The 15,927-nt window shown below is 45.0% G+C and overlaps 1 long non-coding RNA gene and 1 pseudogene across 1 annotated transcript; both read left to right on the top strand.

Annotated features, from left to right (window-relative positions):
- Positions 1 to 903: 903 nt before the first annotated feature.
- LOC119332328 lies at positions 904 to 6,133 on the top strand (annotated as a pseudogene).
- Positions 6,134 to 7,781: 1,648 nt separating this feature from the next.
- Positions 7,782 to 13,340, top strand: LOC119332492. Its single transcript, XR_005160960.1, has 5 exons — positions 7,782 to 8,428; positions 8,838 to 8,894; positions 9,319 to 9,483; positions 11,201 to 11,836; positions 12,838 to 13,340. It is a non-coding gene; the product is annotated as an uncharacterized LOC119332492 (long non-coding RNA).
- The last annotated feature ends 2,587 nt before the right edge of the window (positions 13,341 to 15,927 follow it).

The raw sequence follows: 15,927 nt of genomic DNA, 5'->3' as shown, positions 1-15,927 counted from the left end.
GCGGCTGGAGATGCTCTTAGATTATACCACCAATTAATGCTACCCTAATTTGCTTTCTGGTATATCATATTCCCGCTGTAAAGGAATTTCTTATATCCTAATTATGTACCCCGGACTTTACGGAGGCATGCTTTCGTGTTTTGTGCTTCTAAGTGTGCAGGGCAGACAGTAATTCAGTGGGTAAAGCAGGGAATGGCAACCCTGCTTTGTTCACAATTGTCGGACGTGAGATCAATACGATGGCAACCAACTCCTAGGAAGAGAAAAATGCTAGACAAGGAAGGACTAAGAGAAGAAGAAAATGAGAAGCACATACCAGTTTGTCAGATTGCCTCTCCAGTTCTTATTACAGTCACCAACTGTGTACCGTGTGACTACATTGGAGACCATGGAACATTGCTAGTAACAGATTTGGAAAAGCGAGAGGTTACGGCTCCAGATGTGATATGCGGCGAGAGATGTTTCTTACTGCGTGCATATAGCTCAACTGTCAGCCTCTGCTTGTTGAAACTATAAAAATATTTGATTCTTAGTTATGTACATTCATTTCAGAGCTGGTTGTTATATCAATGATGATTATTATATATTTATTGATATGTGCATTAGCTAGAAATTTGCTACTTTCTTTGTGGATGCAAGGTTCATGGAAAGCATGAAGAGCCAACGACCATGGTGATGGACAGAATTTTTTTTTTTTACCATCTGGTTGTTTCTGTTTAGCCACTATCACACAATGTTGCCGTCTGCTACTTTATACCTCAATTATCAATCAGTGAGCTGTGTCCGCGTTGGTTACTGGTTAGTTTATTAGCGAGTCCAGATCAGCTAAACTTAAAAAAAAGGGCAAGTGGGTGGATCAAATCTGCTATAGCCTTGTTGACCAGCTGTTTGGGGATGTCTGTCTCTCATTCTCCTACGATCTGCCTTTACTTCAACCTTGCCTCATAGCTGCGCTGGTTCCCACAACGCTGCTTCTCACTTTCTTCGTCTGTGTAAGCTCACCACTTCTCACTTTCCTCTACGAATCTAGCTGTAGGGTTCTGTTTATTATCTTCCATTGCAACTGGCTAATTTATCTCATGATTTCTCACTCCAACAGGTGTTCATCCATTGCTTATTCACGGGTTGTTTCTACCTGCGATCCAGAAGCACTTTGATTGCTTGTCTATCATTTATTCAGGTCATTACCCACTCTCAAAAATATTATCCTTGGTTTTTGCAATTGCCTGCACACATGCCAGTAGGTTTCTTTTTTCTTATCTCTGTTCCATGCAGTTGACTAATTTATCCTGTAATTTCCTACTCTAACAGGTTTTTCAGCCATCATCACGTCCAGAAACAATTCTTGTGCCCGGCTTTCATTTTATTCAGGCCATTCCGCACCCAAAAAACCAAAAAATAGGGAAATTGTTTCATAGTTTTTGCTCCTATTTTTCACTGTAAACTTGTTCATCTCCATACACACCTACTGTGACCCTCACCTTAGACAAGGAGAAGCCTGCCTTTAAGGTTCTTCTACTTGTTTCTCATAATTTATCTTTCCACACCCAAGATCTGTGCATCCACAAAACAAACAAAACTCCCTTCCCTTGGCATATACACCCAAAAAACAAACGCTGCAATCCGATGGAAGTGGCGTTAGCTAGCGCTGCCTTAAGCGTTAGCTTAAAATTGGCCGCATCTCCAGTCTTGAAGAAGCTCCAATCTAATGCTTCATCATATCTTGGAGTGGACATGGCACACGAACTCCGTGAACTAGAGAGCACTATCTTGCCACAGCTCAAGCTGTTGACTGAAGCAGCAGAGACAAGAGAAACCACAGGCCCAGGTTGGACAATTGGCTTCGGGAACTCAAAGAAGCACTCTACCTGGCCGAAGAATTGTTGGACGAGAGTGATTACAACCGCCTCAAGCGCCAAGCAAAGGGGAAGGATTCCTTGCAAGCCAATGCCTCCTCCATCAGCAACACTCTTATGAAGCCTGTGCGTGTTGCATCGAGCAGGCTGTCCAATCTGAGTTCAGAGAACAGAAAGTTAATTCGCCATCTTAAGGAACTGAAGGCTACACTGGCGAAAGCCAAGGAATTCCGTGAACTGCTCTGCTTACCTGCTGGTTATAATGCAGAGAGCCCTGCCATACCATCAGCTCATGTTCCTGTTACCACATCAGTACCACCTTTCAAAGTGATTGGTCGTGATAATGACCGTGATCGTATAATACATCTTCTTACCAAGACAACTGCTACTACTGAGTCTTGTACAGCTATGTACTCCAGTTTGGCCATTGTTGGGGCTGGAGGGATGGGAAAGTCCACCTTGGCACAACTTGTCTATAATGACGCGAGAGTAATAAAATGTTTTGGTGTGAGAATGTGGGTAAGCATCTCATGCAAGCTTGATGTCCACCGTCATACACGGGAGATCATCGAGTCTGCCACAAATGAGAAATGTCCACGCATCGACAGCCTTGATACTCTGCATCACAAGTTGATTGACATACTGCAAGATAAAGGGAAATTCCTGCTTGTATTGGATGATGTTTGGTTTGAACCTGGCAGCGAGAAGGAATGGGACGAACTGTTGGCTCCTCTAGTTTCCCAGCATAAGGGAAGCAAGGTTTTGGTAACTTCTCGACGAGATAGATTTCCAGCTGCTCTCTGCTGTGAAGTGTGTCCTCTGGAAAACTTGGAAGATGCTCACTTCTTGGCACTCTTCAAGCATCATGCATTCGCTGGACCAGAAATCAGAAATCCGCAGTTGCGTGGAAGGCTTGAAGATTATGCAGAGAAGATTGCTAAAAGGCTTGGACAATCTCCTTTGGCAGCAAAAGTTGTGGGTTCCCAGTTGAAAGGGGAGACAGATATGTCTGCATGGAAGGATGCTCTTAGTATAAAGATTGACAAAATAAGTGAGCCCATGACAGCTTTGTTGTGGAGTTATGAGAAGTTAGATCCACATTTACAGAGGTGCTTCCTATATTGCAGCTTGTTTCCAAAAGGCCATAAGTATGTCATTGATGAGTTGGTTCATCTTTGGATGGCAGAGGGCCTTATTGATTCATACAACCAAAACAAGAGAGTGGAAGATATTGGGAGGGATTGCTTCAAGGAGATGATCTCTGTTTCGTTCTTTCAACCATTTGGTGAGAAATACTATGTTATGCATGATCTCCTTCATGATCTGGCAGAATCACTCTCCAAACAAGACTACTTCAGGTTGGACGATGATAAGGTGACAGAAATTCCATCCATTGTTCGACATCTATCTGTTCGTGTTGGTAGTATGAAGCAACACAAGCGAAGTATCTGCAACCTTCTTCATTTACGGACTATAATCTGCATAGACCCACTGATGGATGATGTAAGCGACCTTTTTAATCAGGTTCTACGTAATTTGAAGAAGTTGCGCGTACTATATTTGTCATCTTACAACAGCAGTAAGTTGCCAGAATCTGTTGGTGAGTTGAAGCACCTTCGGTATTTGAACATCAGGAGAACACTGATTTCTGAATTGCCAAGATCACTGTGTACTCTTTACCACTTGGAGTTACTTGTGTTTAGTCATAAAGTTGAGAGTTTGCCTGAGAAGATGTGTGATTTAAGAAAGCTACGACATCTTGAACGGCATGATGATCGCTTGTACTCGTCAAACGAAGAAGCACTGCCTCAAATTCCTAACATTGGCATGCTAACTTCACTTCAACAACTCCAGGAATTTTTTGTACAAAATAAAAAGGGGTACGAGTTGCAGCAGCTGAGGGACATGAACCAGATTCATGGCAGTTTAAGTGTCACAAATCTTGAGAATATCACTGGCAAGGATCAAGCCTTAGAAGCAAAGCTGCATCAGAAAAATCATCTTCGCAGCTTGCGACTTGTCTGGGGTTCAAAGAATAACATGAATGCAGAGGATAGTTTACATTTGGAGATTCTAAAGGGCCTGATGCCACCGCCTCAACTTGAGAATCTTACAATTGACGGTTACGAATCTTCAAAATACCCAGGCTGGTTACTTGATGGTTCATATTTTGAGAATTTGGAATCTTTAAGCTTTGTTAATTGCAGTGCATTGCAAAGACTACCACCCAATACTGAGCTATTGAGGAATTGCTCTTCACTTGTCCTCCAAGATGTGCCAAAGCTAAAGACATTACCTTGTCTTCCACTAGGCCTTAAGACGTTACAAGTAGAAAAATGCCCACTGCTTGTATTTATTTCCAACAATGAGTTGGAACATGATGATGAGAGAGAGAATTTCATGAGGGCAGATCACTTGGCATCACGACTTGGTTTAATCTGGGAGGTGGGTACAGGATCAGAAATTTGGTGGGTACTCTTAAGGGAGCATTCGTATCTCGAGCAACTGATGAAACATATGCATGGTGATCTGTCACATGTTCAAAACCTTGAAAGTGCTCTAAAAGCAGAGAAAGATGAAGTATTGGCAAAAGAGGATGCCATCAAGGCGTGGATATACTGTCACGAGCAGAGGATTAGACTTGTGTATGGAAGGAGCATTGGGCTGCCGCTGATTATGCCAACAGGACTTTGTGAACTTAAACTTTCTTCATGCAGTATTACAGATGGAGCTTTAGCTGTTTTCCTTGATGGCCTGGCTTCACTGAAAAATTTGGTCTTAGACGGGATTATGACTTTAACGACACTTCCTTCAGAAGTGGTCCTCCAACATTTGACAAAACTTGACTATTTGTTCATTGGAGATAGCTGGTGTCTCAGGTCATTAGGGGGCTTACGAGCTGCTACCTCTCTTTCATCGGTTGGACTGTCAAATTTGCCTTCTTTAGAGTTGTCACGTGGAGCAGAATGCTTCCCATTATCCCTTAGGAGGCTCAGAATACACAGATGTGTGCTTGCAGCTGACTTCCTCTGCGCTGACTGGCCACAAGTGAAATGTATTAGCATAGACAATTGCAGAAGCCCCGCATGCTTGTCTGTTGGTTGCCTCACCTCTGTCCATTCACTCACTCTGGGTCAGTTGCCAGATTTATGTACGCTTGAAGGATTGTCTTACCAGGAATTTGATTATGTATGTTTAGTCGATGTTCCGAAACTCATCCCCGAGTGTATCTCACAGTTTCGAATCAGTGACGCTCTCCAAGTTAGCAGTTCTGTACTACTCAACAACATGCTCTCAGCTGAAGGTTCCACAGTTCCACCAACTCTCTGTCTTGATGAATGCAAGGAACCATTCATTTCATTTGAAGAATCCGCAAATTTCACATATGTCAAGAGTCTAATAATCCGTGATTGTAAAATGATTTCCCTGCCAACAAATTTGAAGTGCTTCTCCAACCTGAAGTATCTCAATATCTTTAGATGTCCCAACATATCATCTTTACCAGATTTGCCATCCTCCCTGAAGGATATTCGCATAGGGCCTGGCTGTGAGATGTTGAAAGAGAGCTGCCGAGCACCTGATGGAGAAAGTTGGCCAAAGATCGCCCATATCCGCTGGAAGGACATTAGATGAAGTGTTATTTAGATTCCCACCTGCAAAGAAATGGAAAGGTACATTAGCTCCCGTCAGTCACCTTTACACTCTCAAAGATATATGTAGCCTTTCCTAATACATATGCATTTCGTTTAATTTTCTATCTATCAAATACGCCATTTCTTTAAAAAAAAATTGTTTACTTCCACTTTATATAGCAGGTCGGTGCAGGTGTGCTCCAGGCTCCAACAACCTGTTATGAGGTGGAGTGCCTCAGGCTGGCTCATCTTACTGTTCAACTGTTTCTCCTACTTCACCAACCGTTGCAGACCCCCTCGGTCGGTCTCCTGGTCTGTTGATTGCTTCACGCATTGCCTTCTCGCACTGAACCACCTCCTGTCCTCTGGTGCCACTACCACTAATGGTTGTTTTTGTAAACGTGTTGTCGCTTATCTTTTTCTTCAGACTATTATACGATGAGGAAAGTAGTGTCTAATTAGTATCTTGTTATTGCCATCTTGTTGTGCTACCCTCTCCTGTAGTATGTTGTACTTTTGGTTTGTATGGATTGCAATCGCCATCTCTTGTGTGATGTTACATACTCCCTCTGTCCCAGAATATAAGAACGTTTGTATGGAGTACTTCTGAATAAATGCAACTGGAGGTCTGTAATATACTGCAAGTCCGCGGTACTCGAGTTTCATACTTGATACAACATACCTTGCGCCATGACCATTTTTCTTGCATGAAGGAGCTTTTGTTGTCCTAGAACGCCATGTGCTTCAGATGTGCAGGGCATGTGCTCTGTTTATTTTTGTAGTTGCTCATTCCCTGCTCTGTTTACTTTCCTCATGTAGTATGTATGAGCACTTTCATATATAGCTAGAGAGCCGGCTGCTCCAGATCTTCTGGCATTGTCATCATCAACAGACTTCTCTCTTCCGCATCACAGAGACATTTAACTATCTTCTCGACTGAGGTACGTCTGAAATTAATGCTGACTGAGGAAGAATAGCGGCAAGAACATGCTCATACTGTTGGTGCGCCGTTTGGTTCAGTAGTGACTGGCTGGCCGGTTAGAGAACAAGAATGACCATTCTCTGCTCTGTTTATTTATCTCATGCATTCTGACTGAGCACCTTAAGACTTAAACATATGGGTTGTCTGAGCTATATACGACGACGATAACTGTTGTTGTTTTGGTGTTTTCCGTTTTATGCATGGAAGGGAGGTAGCAGACTAGCCGTGCTCTGTTTTGTTGTTTTGCTCAGTGGAAATGTGTATGAACAATCTGGACATGGTGTCTCGGCTGGGGATCAATTGTGATGGATGGTGGCAGCTGGGAATGTGATGAGCACATAGCTAACGCTACGATGAAGACTTCAAGGTAATGTCGAAAAAGTGCTAATATTTCCAGCAATGTGCACCAGTGAATGATATCCAAGGCAAGCACCAAGACCTGAGGAATGCACTCCCTATCGCTCTCTCTTTTGAGTGGACAGACCAACAGAGAATGCTCTGTTGGAAGAAGAGGTGGGCCAGAAGAGCTGTTAGGCTTAACTAAATCCATAGTTCCACCGCAAAAAAGAAAGAAAAAACTACCTCCATAGTTTAGTCTTTTCGCATTTTTTTCCTGTTTCATTTCATGACACTTTATTCCTCCAGCATACTGTGTTCCTTGTTCCTCTCCCCGGTTCATTCTATGCTGTTACTTTTAAGTAGCACCTAAATGAACTTATGAGGTGCACCATTTGTGGCAATAACGGAAGAAAAGTAACACAACATCGAAAAGAACACGGGGTAAACCGCATTGCCAATAGTAAAAATGTGAGTGTGCTAAATAATCATAGTATTAACTTGGTCCATAAGAACCAGATAAAAGATAGATGAGACAACGTATTGGCTATGCGTGAGGTACCAACGAGCATGGCCGACATCAACAACTACCAAGTGGTACAGCCATTCCTTTGGATGCCAGTCAACTGGAAAGAGTAGGTGACCATCATTACGATTTCTTCCTCTTGCTCTATGCGATGATCCAGTGCGGAGCCAACTCATATTTTTAGAGACCTTTTACAGTACATCAGATCAATATTGGCCGTTTATTTTTTATGTTTGAAAATACTACTGCAGATTTTCGGTAGTATATTTTCTGATCAGGGGCTGTTTTGGTACTTCTGTTTAACAAAACCTAAATTCTAAAAAGTGCAGCTGCACTTTTTAGAGCTCCCGAGCACACACCCTTCGGCGTCGTTGGATTAAAATCGCGCCGCTCAGGAGGAAGACGTCCACGAGTCCACGGCCCACTCCCTCGCGTCCACCACCCACTTCCCGTCCCCTCCCACTCCCCATCCCCTCCTTCCTCCTTCGTTCCTTCCTTGACCCCCGACTCCTCCACCTTTGCCGACGCGTCGCCGGGGACCCGAGCCACCGCACCACGCTAGCCCCTCCATCCTACCTCCACCGGCCTGTCCCGACCCCTTCCATTATCAACCGCCGCCGCGCCGCTCAGACCCGAGCAGCGGTATGCAACTACCTGCGCTACCCCAGCGATCCCGCCGCCCTCCGGGCAGACGGCAGCGTTACTCCGCGCCGGATCAGCGCCACCCCGTGCAGGATCCGCACCGCCAGCATCGGCCGGAGGGGGCGCGGACCAAGCAGGGGCTGGCCTCGGCTACGGCGCTGGGCCTGTGCGGACTCCGGGCCATCGCCCCAGATGCGGGGGGTCCGATTGGCGCATGGCACGCTGTCGAGGATATCTGGGGTGAAATGTTTCACGGGAACCTCTGGAAGTGCGGCAAGGGACCTCAACAAGCGCGTCCTCCACACCAATACCGTCCCATGGGCCATGGCCAGACACCCAATTCGCTCTCGACATCCAGCAACTATCTCCTTTTCTGCTCGATTTGATCTGCTCCATCATGGTCGACGGATGCTGTTTTTAGAGACGAACGCTTGATCAAGGCTGCAGCCTGCAGGTACTGTCTCTTCCTTCTGTGCTTGCTTAGCCTCTGGATTCAATTGGTGGCACTTGACAAATGAAATGGCCCCGACAAACACATTTCATGGTGGCATAGCTTTGTATTGAATTCAGCCCACGATAGCTCGTCGAAGTTTCACAGCTGACAATGATTCAATTCACTCCTTGTCTTGGAGTTACGTTCACTGTTTTCATAGTTTGTTTTGGTTTGAGAGCACCTCTGTCAGGCGTTCAGGGATATGAGCACAACATGACTGAATTTGGAGTCAGGAGATTGTTGTAATTTACTGCACAACGTGACTGAGCACAAAGCTATGGTTTTGAAGAAGAACTGTTTGTGAAATGTGCAGTTTTTCAGAACCTAACTGTATTGCCTCTATGACTGATGCATGGAACTATTTTGCTAGGGGTATGTGCTGCTCGAGAAGGTGGAGTGTGCTCCGGCAGTGGAAGAATTCGAGAAGGTCTGTTGTTCGTAAACTTGCTGTAAATTCTGAACTGGCTTTGTATCTGCAATTAGAAGTATAACTCGCTGAAAATTCTGAACTGTGGCCATTTCTATTCTGTTTTTGAGGCAACCTGGTGTGTGTTGCTTCGTACTAGGTAACCTATTTTTGAATTGAATAATCAGCATGGGCAGCAACAAAAGCTATGTTCTTAGCATAATGAGAGATGAAAATATCACATACATATGGTCTATTCTTGCAGACATGCAAGACCTAGTGGTTAGGAATAGATTAATTTTGCCATGCTGTTTATGTTTCTTTCCCACCTCAGTTCCTTCTCCGTGCACCCATACATGAAGGGAAATAAATCCCCGCACTAGGAAAAACACTCCACTCAACGGGTTTAGAAGATGCTGTTTTAAATCCCTTTTAAATTTTCCAGTGTTGGCCAATTTACGGAGGGCGACAGTGAGGGATGCACAAACAAGCTGTGGCGAGTGGGAGAGCCAAGGGAACAACCGGACAAGTTCAACGCTGCAAGAGGGATGTAGAAGGAACCAAAAGCGGAAGCTAGCACAGAGACATCATGTTCGTTTGTCTGCATGAGGTAAATGGCATCTCTTTTCGAAGAATTGAACTATTTTCTCCATTGTTTGTGTCTGTTCTATCTGAGATTTTTTGTGATAGATAGTATGTGTTCACATAGAATCTCATTGCCGCCTGCTCGCCTCTACTCCACAATTGCAGTCAAAGTCAAAGTTGCCTAATAATAATCACTAGTTGTTTGGTACAAGATGCAAGTTGCCTAAACAACGGCCACTAGTTGCCTGGGACAAAGAGACATGTTGTTTGGGATGAAAATTTCCACACCAGTTTTTTTTGGCTACGGGATAAAGGCAAAGTTAGCTAAATGACAACCATATATTTATTTATTTATTGAAAATTCCTGCTAGTTGAAGAGGCGTGTGCATGATCCCGGGGTTTTGGGGCAAATCGATGATTTTGAGCGCAGCGGTGGTTTGCAGTGTGGGGATGGAATCAACGACCATTTTGAGCTGGAAGTGTCCAAAACTCGCCCAACGCATGATAGTTAGTTGGTAGGGATGCTGGCGCGAGTTGCCCAGAGATCCACTCCCGAGAGTGTTGGGTTCTATTTCTTTGCCCAAAACTTGCCCAAGGCATGATAGTTACTTGCTAGAGATGCTGGCGTGGGTTGCCCAAAGATCTTCTTCCGAGAATATTGGGTTATATTCCTGCCAAAACTTGCCCAACACATGATGGTTAGTTGCTAGAGACGTTGTTGTGAGTTGACTAGAGATCTGATCCCACGAGTGTTGGGTTTTTTTTTGCCCAAAACTCGCCGAGCGCATGATAGTTAGTTACTAGAGATGCCGGCGCGAGTGGCCCAGTGATCCGTTGCCAAGAGTGTTGGTTTCTATTTTTTTGCCCAGACTTGCCCAACGCATGATAGTTAGTTGCTAGAGATGCCGACGTGAGTCCGCTCCCGAGAGTGTTGGTTCTATTTTTTTTTGCCTAGAACTTGCCCAACACATGATGGCGAGTTGCTAGAGATGATCTGGCAAGTTGCCCAGAGATCCGCTTCCGGGAGTGTTGGGTTCTTTTTTTTTACGAAAACTCGTCAAACGTATGATAGTTAGTTGCTAGAAATGCTGGCGCGAGTTGCCCAAAAATCCACTCCCGGGAGTGTTGGATTCTATTTTCAGCCTAAAATTTGCCCAACACATGATACCTAGTTGTTAGAAATGCTGATGTGAATTGCCCAGAGATCCGCTGCCGAGAGTGTTGGTTCTATTCTTTTGCCTAGAACTTGCCCAACGCACGATGGTTGGTTGCTAGAGATTCCGGTGTGAGTTGCCCAAAGATCTACTCCCAAGAGTGTTGGGTTCTATGTCTGCCCAAAACTTGCCCAACGCATGCTGGTTAATTGTTAGAGACGCTGGCGCGAGTTGCCCCGTGATCAGCTACAGAGAATGATGGGTTCTTTTTTCCTAATACTTGCCCAACGCATGATGGTTAGTTGTTAGAGGTGCTGGCATGAGTTGCCCAAAGATCCGCTCCCGAGAACATTGGGTTTTATTTCACCAAAACTTGCCCAATGCATGATAGTTTTTTACTAGAGAGGATGGCGCAAGTTGCCCAGAGATATTTTTTAACAAAAAAATGATTTTATTTGCACAGAAGTTGTGTTTTCCAACAGGATAAGTTGTCTACATATAAATAGTACTTGCCTAAATCACCTAAGTTTTCGTAAATATGGGTTTGTCGATATTCTTTCCTAAACAGATTGTTTGTTTTGTTTACAGGGCCTCACTAAATTCTAAAGTCAAAGCAACAATTTTGAGGTTTTGTGCACACCCAAGCAAGAAGATTCAACGCCCACTTTCAGATAAGCTTCGCACAAAGATATCCAACTTTTTTGTTTCAGCAAAATAAGTGGAGTTGCTTCAAACATACTCCCTCCGTCCCAAAATTCTTGTCTTAGATTTGTCTAGATACGAATGTATCTAATACTAAAACGTGACTTAATACATCCATATTTAGACAAATCTAAGACAAGAATTTTGGGACGGAGGGAGTACAAGAGTAGCTTACTGCCAATAGTGACTTTTTCTTAAACAAATCCTAGAGCTTGGATGTTTTTTTGTTTTCTCAAAACAGTCCTAGTATAAAAAGCAACTTAACAAAAGCATCAAGGGGTTTCTATGGATGTACAACAACCAGTAGTTGGAGAAAGGGTCAAAGGAAAACAAAACAATTTTCATGTACTGACAGGACTAGCTTTTTGTCAATACTTGATTTGCTTAAAAACCTGCTATAGTTGCTCACTAATTCGTTTTTACCGTTTCTTGCAATTCGTGTAGTAAAATCAATACTAGATGCTCATGCCGGAAGAAACAAGGGGAAAATATAGAAAATTAGTTGCAATCAGGATGAACAAGGTGAGAAAAATTCAAACCTTCTCTTTCTTTTCCTCCTCTACACGCTAGGTCGTTCTGATTCGATATGTGGGTTGGTTAGTTAAATATTGCGCAAGCAAAATATGGGTCAATTTTGCCGGAATTTTATATGCAAGTTTTGCTTAGAAGAAACCCATATAAAGGTGCAAACATATTTATATATTTTTTGCTTCTTGGGGTTTTGAGCATGGGTGGCCAATAAATCAATCTCTTTTTTCACATGCATACACATCAGCCCCAGCAGATATCTGTCAAAATCCAAAGCACAGGCTAAAACCATAACTTCAAGAGGGTTATGTTTCTTTTTATTCACAGAACTAAATTAACATGAGTTGCCTATAAACCATTCGCTACTTGCCCAAATATTATAGAAACTTGTCTAGATATGTAAACAGCTAGAAACACAACCAACACAGCAGCTACAGTTAGAGCAAATCCCAGATAGATACATTCGCGAAAATCTTGTAGCAAAATTCACAACGAAACATAGCAGCTACTACTACAATTGTGCAACCTATAGTTCAAGGAGACATTTGCCCCAAAATTCACTAGTAAAAGCCAAACTTTGCAACTTTCAAGACTTCTTTTTCCCTTAATTTATTTTTCTACAACACAAGAAACTTGAGTTGCCTGCATTTTTTCTCCCTGATTGCCTACACATATACACAACTTTCCCAAAAGCTTTGACAAGCTGGAAGATCAACCAAAAAATAACAGCCTCGCGCAACCTACAACACTCTGCAGATACTTGCAAAAAATCCAAGCTTAAACTAGAATAGTAATTTTAACAGAGGGGTTTCCCTGTGTTTCCAGCATGAGTTGCCTAGAAATCATTCCAGACTTGCCTGCACATCACCAACTTGCCCAAAAAAAACAGATTATTTTGCATGCATAATGTCTCAGTAGTTCTTTTTCGCAATTTCACAAGCATTAACTATCATGTTGTTGTATATTCTATAATTGATAAACCCTTCGTTCCACAGGCTATTGTAAAAGAGAAGGCGTCTGAGAGGGCACATCAAGATAGAAGCTCACCTCTCAGGTATATGGCCACCAAAACGGGGGCAACAATTGTGGCAATGGAGGAGAGGACATATGGAGAAGGGGAGGTCAAGGGGGAGGTTTGGGGGTCTGCTACTGGGAAGGGGAAGGAGGATTTGGTGCGTCGGCGTGAGGCTAATGCTAATGTCAGTAGGGGGAGCAGAAGTTATGATTGTGACAGACTCCCCCCTGGGGCCATGTGCGTGAGGGGACCATTTATTTCCTTTTTGGGTTTGCCAGCTGGATCTGGAAGAGGTCCATTACCAATATTAGGGTGTGTGCTCTGGACCGCTAGCCAGCCAACGGTTGCTGGCTAGTCGCGTCCTTAACAAAAACATGGGCTGGTTTCCTAAATAAAGGACACACCCAATACCTTGAAATAGAAATACAAACTAGGGCGAGAGGACGACGGAGATACCCAGTCGCCGTGATGGCTCTCCACACAGTCTATGAGGACGTTAGGGTTTGGAGCTCCGCCGTAGGCCGGACGAGCCCGCACTACGGCGTCGCCTCCCTCCCGTCTTAGCCGGCAGTTGTCATCGGCGGGAGAACAGCGACCAAGACGGAATTAATTTGCGTAATAATAGCATTAGGGATTAATTGATGTGATTAATTGCCCCCTGCATGCAGCGTCAAAGCGCATCTCCCACGTTCTATAGTTAATTTGGATATGCATTGGCCATGCACTGACAGTCTGGCACGAGTATGCATCGCCGCACTAATGAGAAGAATTAGTTCAGAGATGAACGCAGGCTCAGTTAGTTGAGAGGCGACGTGCGAAGGAATCGATCTCGGGCGCCGTCCAAAGATCATGCGATGGAGAGCGGGCCGACGGGCGGCGTGGAGCGGCGTCGAAGGTCATGGGGTGGTGACCGGAGGCCGGGAGACGGAGCGGCCCGCGGTGTGCGACTGAGGAGACGGCCGCTGCGCCGTCCGCCTCGACAGAAGAATGACGAACTGCATGAGAACGAGGGGGCAAACCTACGAACTAAGATGAGGAACAATTCTTTTTTCTACAGGTCTGATTACCTACGTTACATTATTATTAAGAAAAAACAAATCTACCCTAACAGCCAATTACTGAAATGTCCTAGGGAGAAAAAAATCAGGATCAATAACGACCATCGGATCAATTATATACTACCCACTATTTCTGGTAGTATGATGTACCGTAAAATGTCTCTATTTTTAGCCTATGCATGATCTGAGGACATCCAAGTTGATCGGCTTTTGCCCAAACAAAGTTTTAATAGAACCGACCTTTTCTAGTAGAGTAATATGGACATGAACCGTCGGAGCCCAGGCAAAATCGTCGATTGATGGTCCTTCTTCATAATACACAGTTTTATTCAAAACACTCTGACTCTTCTTTAGTATGCTCTGCATCTTCTTCAGAATACTCCGGCTCTTCTTCAGATTGATCCGACTCTTCTTGAGAATGCTCTGGCTTTTCTTCGGAATGCTCCAGCTCTACTTCAGAATGATCTGGCTCTTCTTCAGAATGCTCCAGCTGTGGGACTTGTCCATAATGGATTGTGCAAGTCTGGTACCATTCCCATGTCATAGGTGTTAGAAGTATATTTACGTTTAAGATAGAGATAAGAGATAGAGATAGGATAGGTTAACTTGTCTTCTACTCCAAGTCTCTCTCCCTCATATTGTACTCTATATATACCCCATACCTGGATCAGATCAATACAACATAGAATAACAGAAACATTAGTCATCCTACAATTTTTCACATGGTATTAGAGCGGTTAGTCTCACGACGCTGATCCTAGGTTCCTTCCAACACTTCCGCAGCGCGCCGCCCCCGGAGAGATTAATCTCCTCTCCCCGGGGGCGCGGCACCCGATCAACCAAAGATTAGATCGGTCTCGTAGCTTCAGATCCAATTTTTGAGTTCATCATCAGTAGATCGATTCCCTTGGTAGATTAGATTAGATAGATTTTTTTTAGCCACCAAATAAACTCGCCAACCCTCAAATTCCGGTGAAAAAAATCCAACAGAAGCGGTGCAGGCGGCAGCGCCGCCGATCTCGCACGTGACCGCCGCTGCCAAGAGACAGGTCGGGCAAATCGATCATCCTCTCGTTGCACAACGAGCCAACTCCGGAGCGGGGCGCTCCGATCTGATCTAACCGGCTTCATCGACTACATCCACATGCGGCGGACACAGCGTATTCGGCACCAAGGGTACATCTGCACCGACCTTAAGCTCCGGCCAGTGATGGGCAGGCGGCCGCACACGCTGATGCGGCGACGGGCGTGCTCTTACGCGTGCACGCGAGGACGAGCGCATGCCAGGAGGGCTGGCCACGAGCGACGCCCCCCTTGACTTCGAGCCACGCATCGGCCCGACACCTCCCAACGCAATCTGCATCGACAAGCACCATGTCCTGCATGGCTCGCTCGGTACGGCGGCTGCGAGCGCCCAGCGACGCAGGTGGCTGCACAAGCGGACGCGGCGACGGGCGTTCCGATCACGTGAGGGACTTAACTCGCATGTTATCTCAGACGCATGTATGCAGGTACTGATCGGTCAAGGTGGGTTCTACACGTACGTGTGGCCAAGAGCCCAAGACTACGTCAAGGTTCAGCGGACGGCTCACCTAGCAATCCTGCATCGACGTCGTCCTACACTACATCTGCATGAAGCCGGCAAACTTGCACCGTCGCCCACCACAATCTTCGAGCCACGTCCATAACCGCTGCACCAAGCTATCTTCGCCGAGCGATCTACACCGACCCACGCCACATCATCGAGCTGTACGTCTACATCACGCCCAAGAAAAAAAAATCTTCATCGAGCACATGTACGAGAAGCGACCATGACATGCATCGTCCACACGCCAGGCCGGTGTGGAGAGAGATGCAAGTCTTCATCGACTTCTCCGGCGCGACACGGCATCGACACATCGTCGCCGCAAGGGAAGCCTCCAAGCGACATCATCGTCGACACGCGGTTGCAACGCCATAGCCGACATTTCATTGCCAAGGTCTCCATCAACATGGTCTTCACCAGCATCATC

This window comes from Triticum dicoccoides, chromosome 7A (assembly GCF_002162155.2).
Source record: "Triticum dicoccoides isolate Atlit2015 ecotype Zavitan chromosome 7A, WEW_v2.0, whole genome shotgun sequence".
Classification (NCBI taxonomy): domain Eukaryota; kingdom Viridiplantae; phylum Streptophyta; class Magnoliopsida; order Poales; family Poaceae; genus Triticum; species Triticum dicoccoides.
Note: the sequence above shows the minus strand (reverse complement) of the source record. Positions and strands in the feature narration are given on the sequence as shown.